The following is a 6,918-nucleotide window of genomic DNA, read 5'->3' as shown; positions in this document are numbered from 1 at the left end:
CACCAATTTTGATCCATCATCCAAGTGGAATTTGAGGGGGGTTCTTTTTTGGAGGGCATAATCAGTGTCTTTCAACACAAGAAAAGAGAAATGTGTGAAACGGGGGTTCTATTGCTGGTCTTTTGAATCATGTACAAAACAACAGGCTTTTTAACCCCCCCTTTTTTGCTTTGATGGGTAAAAATGGGCCCCAAAGAAGGGAACTTCTCCCTGCATGAGAATATATACAGAGTTATCTTTATTTTAGATGTCAAAAAGTATTTGCAGCTCCAAGTGTTTTCTTTTCCATGGAAAACGGGCCCAAATGGTTCTTTGGATGTTAAAGGTTGCCGACCCCTGGCCTAGGGGCACCCTCTGAAGAGGGAGGGGAGCAATTAGTGAAAATCAGCACAACTTTATGTATGAGTACTGGCACACAAAAAAGCTCTGACATAGACCATTACCATGAAATAGAATTAGTAGGTAGTAGCAAATTTTCACTGTATTTGAACAATAGGGACCCCATGGAAATCCCATGTAACATCGATGCTCCAGATTAAATTCTGTAGCATTGATACTCCAGATTAAAGAGGAGGTCTTTGAGGCCTCCTCTTCCTATATACCCTCTTCTTAAGTTACAATCTACTGGTACCAACCTTTCAATGATTCCTGGCCCTAAAACTATCCTCCTGTCCTTGACCAGAGGCAGGGGTTTCTTGGCCCTGTCCTCAACTTGGTGGAACTCTCTGTCTAGTGAAACCTGGGCCCTGCTGGACTTAGCTCCTTCCAGCCTGTAAGACAATGATGTTCTGCCAGGTGTGTGACTGAGGACAACAATGTCAATAATTTTAACCTGGCTTCCCTCCCTTCTGGCCATGTGATGTTGGTTCCTCCTGTTATACTACTGCATAGCTGCTGGAATAGGTCATCTTTCTGAGCTGACATCATAACATTTAGGTACCAACCATAGGAATTTGTATATTAGTGGTGAATTTAATTTCATAACTGTGATTTTAAATTTGAATTTATATATATTATATTTATGGTATAAGCTGACCTGAGCCTGGTTTATCTGGGAAGGGTGCAATATAAATAAAGCTTCTATTCTATGCTATTCTATTCTACGCTATGCAATGCTACAAAAATTGCTAAAGACAGATAAGTAAAAGGTGATAGAAATAGAATTAAGCTACATGCAGTGTTCCAGTAACTTGTACATAGAGACAAATAGAACTATTACAATAACCAGTGTAAAGAAACAGAAGAAAACAACAAAAAAGGAAGAACAAGACACCTGAAAAAGATACAAGAACAAGATCCAAAAAATGAAAAGGAAATTTAAAGCATGCTTTGGCATGTTGTATTTCACCATAGAATACATTAACTGAACAGGACGAAATAAAGAAAAGATCAGAACAATGTGCTGAAGAGTTATACAGAGGAGGTGAAATGATGGCATATTTCTTCCAAGAAGAATCTTTTGAAGATGAACCTGTGATTATAGAAAGTGAAAGTTATACAATTAAATGAAAGTTGATGAGAAGATTACACAGTGAAGAAAGCTGACAGGATGTAAGTAGATTCCTTTGAAATGTGACTTTAGAGGAGAGTTTTATGGATACTGTAGACTACAAGAATGACAATTAAGGGTGTTCTAGATCAAATCAAGTCTGAATTTTCCCTAGAAGCTAAAATGGCTAAACTGAGGCTATAGAACTTCAATCACATGATGAAAAGACAAAAGTCATGGGAAAAGACAATAATGCCAGCAAAAGTTGGAAGCATCTGGAAAAGAGGGGATACTCAACATGAGATTAACAACAACGGCCTTTAATGGCATACAAAAACAAAAAATTACAAAACAGATATGTATAATAAAGAAGAATTACAAGTGAGAAAAAACTTGATAAGAAATTACTGATCTCAAGAATGAAATTTGCAACATTCTCACAAAAGCGCATCAGAACTATTCAGGAGATACGGAATTTTATAACAGTCTTGCCATTGGGAACACTGCCAAAAAATGGAGTTCATATATTTCATCCATATCTTATATTTTGGGCATACAAACAAAGAATGGTCAAGTGTTTTGACAGTAACCAAATCACAAGAACAAACCCTTTTATAATGTTTCACATTTTTGTATCTCCATCCAAAAGAGCTGATGGTAACACATTACATCGTGCGGTAGCCAAGGCTCTCCTCTGGGTAGGGTTGATCAAGTGGCGAAGATATGCTGCCGTAACTCCATGCTCGCATGGAATTAATAATGTTGTCTTAGCTGGAAGAATCGAGTTATGAAAGTCAAGATCCAAGAGTCTGTTCTTGACTAACTTGCAGGCTTCCACATTCATAAGCATGAGAAGTGATTCTAAAGGCAAGCCAATTGCTTTAATCATGATGAAAATCAGAATATACCACTACGAAATAAGTTCTCTGATAACAGAGAGGAAATATAGCTATTAGAACATGCTTGCAAGTGTGTATGCAGCCAAAATGTTATGGCCCTCATCCATGCCAAAGTTTCAAGAGTAGTTTGGCCAATCTCTATACACAGCACAGCACAGCGTAAGGCAAACATCTTGGGAGTCCCATTAGTTTCTGAAGAAACTTGGAATGTAATATATTAAGTGATTTATTTATTTCTGAAATCCAGATGGGGGAGCCATACAATAACAGGAAACCAATCCTATTCTAGTGGCGTATTTGCTTAGGGACAAGGGGTACCCCTTGCCCCCGGGTGCCACTCTTCTGGTCATGTGGGGGGTGCAAAATTGCCCCCCATGTGACCTGGAAGACAGTAGTGGGGGCTGAGCTGTGTGCCCTCGACCCTACCCATGTTGATGACACATGGGCGGGGTTGAGGGCGCTCGAAGACAATGAGGCAGCAGGACTTCCTACTGCCGCATCATCTCTGAGCGCTCCTGAACCATATGGGTGGAGTCGAGGGCGCTCAAAGACAACGAGGCAGCAGGACTTCCTGCTGCCATCGTCTCCGAGTGCCCTCGACCCCACACATGTTGTCATCAACATGGACATGGGCAGGGTTGAGGGTGCCCAGCTTCACCCACCTCCTCCCCCCTGCTGGCTGGGCTCCCAACCAGCAGCCAGCAGTTCCTTCTATCCTCCCCTTCGGGCAGGCAAGAAGAGACTGCAATCCCTGGCCTCGGAGACCTGCTTTTATAAGCACTGAGGTCAGGGGTGGGTTGTGAAGGTGTGACCATTCCCTGCCCCCGGCCTCAGAGCTTATAAAGTCAGCTTTCCAAGGCCGGGGACTGCAGTCACTTCTGGTTTCCCCGGAGGGGAGGGCAGAAGGGACTGCTGGCTGGGAGGAGGGTGAGGTGGGGGGTTAGGGCAGGGCAGGGCTTCACCTCCAAGCATGTGGGGGGCACTTGGAGACAATTTGTCTCCGGGTGCCATTTACCCCCAGTAATTCTGTCCTAGCCTCAAAAACCTTCAGTGCAGCAGGTATGTATTGGTTACACTTGCTAAAGAAAAAGCAATATATTGCCGTAATGTTGGTATGTGCAGAAATAATTACTGCTTGTTGCTGTGAGAGCCATGACAAATTATATCTAAAGCAAATACCAAGATATCGAAAGTATTTGACTAGTTCAATTTTGTGGTCCTTAATCTGCCAAGACATGGGGATTCAACATGAGATGGTTTAATTCAATGAAGACAGCCATGACCCTCAGTTTCCAATAACTGAGTAAGGCTGTTAGTAATAAGACATTTTGGAGATCATTAATTCATAGGGTTGCCATAAATCAGAAACAACACAATAGCATGTAGCATGCATAACACAGAAACCTTTGTGGTTCATGTCCACCTATGTCTTGTCTGTCTAGAAGGAGGAGGAGGAGCTTGGATTTTTACCCTGCTTTTCTCTCATGTAAGGAGTCTTAAAGTGGCTTACAAATTCATTTCCCTTCCTTTGTGGGTTGCTGAGCGAGTTCCAAAGAACTGTGTCTAGCCCAAGGTCACCCAGCAGGCTTCATATGTAGGAACAGGGAAACAAATTCAGTTCAGTAGATTAGAGTCTGTTGCTCACATGCAGAGTGGGGAATCAAACCCGGTTCTCCAGATTAGACTCCACTGCTCTTTACCGCTACACCATGCTGTATTATTATTTAATTTTGTTTAATATCAGAGCTGCCAGTTCTTCAATGTTCCCACCAGTTTTTAGTTGTTCTTATATTGTCATTCCTGTACTATTATTATTACTGTAGATTTCACAGCTGCCAGATCTTTAGCTGGTTGTTGGCCTTCATTACAATTCGAGCCTCACCCACAAGCCTAGGAAGTTGTAATGTATCGGCATAGTATTCGTGCGGATCCCAGCAGGGCTGCCTTCTGAATTTGACAGATGTTAATTTTGTCAATTCGAAGATGTTTCAAGTGCTGCCCTAGTGTTTTTGGGATGGCGCCCAGCATGCTGATTACCACTGGGACTACTCAGCTGGTTTGTGCCATAGATGCTGAAGCTCAATTTTCAAATCGCGATATCTAGTGATCTTCTCGTGTTCTTTTTCAATGACCCTGCTGTCACCGGGGACTGCTATGTCAATGATGCTCACTTTCTTGTCCTCTATCACAGTGATGTCTGGTGTATTGTGTTTCAACACTTTGTCCGTTTGGATTCGAAAGTCCCACAGGATCTTGACCTTCTCATTTTCCATTACTTTCTCTGGACAATGTTCCCACCAGTTCTTAGCTGTTCTTATGTTGTAGTTCTTGCATAAATTCCAGTGGATCATCTTGGCCACTGAGTTGTGTCTCTATCTGTACTCAGTCTGGGCAATCTTTTTGCAGCAGCTGAGGACATGATCTACAGTTTCATCAGCTTTGCACAATCTGCATTTTGCATAATCTGAGGATTTTTCGATTTTGGCCTTGATTGAATTTGTTCTGATGGCTTGCTCTTGGGCGGCTAAAATCAGGGATTCAGTTTCCTTTTTCAGACTTCCAGTTGTTAACCACAGCCAGATCTTTTTGTTATCCACCTTGTCTTTGATTTTCTCCAGAAATTGGCTGTGCAGTGCTTCGTTGTGCCAGCTTTCAGTCCTCATTTTAATCACATTTTTTTCTGTATTCTTGTTTGGTTTTCTGGGCTTGCAGCAAATGTCTGTTCTTCACTTCAATCAATGCCTGTTCTTGACTTTCCTTCACATAATCGGCCAGTGCATGCTTCTCTTCTTTCACTGTTTGCTGTACTTGCAGTAAGCCCCCGCCTCCAGATCTCCAGGGAAGGTATAATCTATCGGTATCACTGTGTGGGTGTAAGGCATGGTGCACTGTCATAATGCTTCCAACTCAGCCTGTGTCCAGTTGATGATTCCTGCAGTGTACCTGATGACGGGTATGGCCCAGGTGTTGATGGCCTTAATAGTATTCCCGCCGTTTAATTTAGATTTCAAAATTTTCCTGACCCTCTGGGTGTACTCTCTGCTGACAACAGTCTTCACTTGCCCATGCTTGATGGTATCCAGCTGCAAAATGCCCAGGTATTTATAAGTTGCCTCTTGGTTGCACTTGATGAGTTGGCCATCAGGCATTTCAATCCCATCACTCTCGGTGATCTTGCCCCTCTTTATTGCCACAGTAGCGCACTTTTCCAGGCCAAACTCCATCGAAATGTCTGTGCTGAATATTCGGACTGTGTTTACTAGTGACTGGATTTCTGTGTCTGATTTCCCATACAGCTTCAAATCATCCATGTACAGCAAATGTGAGATTTTTTCTGAGTCTTTGGTCATTGGATAGCCCAACTTTGTTTTCTTTAAAATTACTGTTAGTGGGATCATGGCAATGATAAACAGTAAAGGTGATAGTGAATCACCTTGGAAAATTCCTTGCTTAATGTTGACTGTTCCAAAGTTTCATTTCCGACTGTCAGTTCAGTTTTCCGACTGTCAGTTCAGTTTCCCACTGTCTCATTGCTTTTTCAGTGAATACTCGAATGTTTTTGCTGATGCCAATTGTTTCCAAGCATTTCATGATCCAACTATGGGGGAGTGAGTTTAATGCCTTCTTCTAATCGATCCAGACCATATGCAAATTCGTTCTTCGATTCTTGCAGTTCTCCATTATCATTTTATCTATCAGGAGTTGATCTTTTGTACCCCTGCTCCTTCTTTTGTTCCTTTTTTGCTCCACTGGCAGGATGCTATTTGCTTCCAAGTAGTCCATGATGTTATCTGCTATTATGCCAGTGAGCAGCTTGAGCATCGTGGGTAAACATGTTATTGGCCTGTAGTTTCCAGGTGTTGCTCTTCTGGCTGGATCTTTCTGAATCAAGTATGTCTTCCCAGTTGTTAGCCATTGATCGATTTCACCATTTTGGATGGCTTCATTGAACTGCTTGGCTATTGCCGGGTGCAGACTGGTTAGGTATTTGAGCCAGAAGCCATGCAATTGATTATGTCCTGGTGCTGTCCAGTTTTTCACTTTCTTGCTTCGATTTGTTATCATATCAGTTGTTAAGTCCAGCTCTTGCATTTGCTTTTGGCCAACATCTTTCTCAAAATCTTTTATCCACTGCGCCTTCCTGTTGTAATCGTTCTCGTTTTCCCACAGATCTTTCCAAAACTGAAGTGTTGCATTTTTCTCTGTTTTTTTGCTTTCAACATTGATCTTTGTGTTGAGGCTTTGGTAGAAATGCCTTTGGTCTGAACGAAATTGCTAATTTTGTCTGTACTGGATGTATCTTGCTTCGTATCTTTCAATTTTTCTCGCTGTGGCTGTTATTTGTTGTTTGGTGATCTCCAGTGCTTCTTCAATTGTTCTAGTGTCTAGCCAGTACCTTCTAATTAATTCTTTCATGATCTTGCCATTCTTCAATCTTTGTTCTTTCATATTTTTCAGGTTACTGGCATCTGATCTTAGTTTTCTGATCTTCTGTTCCAGTCTAATTTTCCACTTTGGTTTTGATGGTTG

Source organism: Sphaerodactylus townsendi, linkage group LG01, assembly GCF_021028975.2.
Source record: "Sphaerodactylus townsendi isolate TG3544 linkage group LG01, MPM_Stown_v2.3, whole genome shotgun sequence".
NCBI lineage: Eukaryota > Metazoa > Chordata > Lepidosauria > Squamata > Sphaerodactylidae > Sphaerodactylus > Sphaerodactylus townsendi.
The sequence above is the reverse complement of the archived record's forward strand: the minus strand, read 5'-3'. Positions refer to the sequence as shown.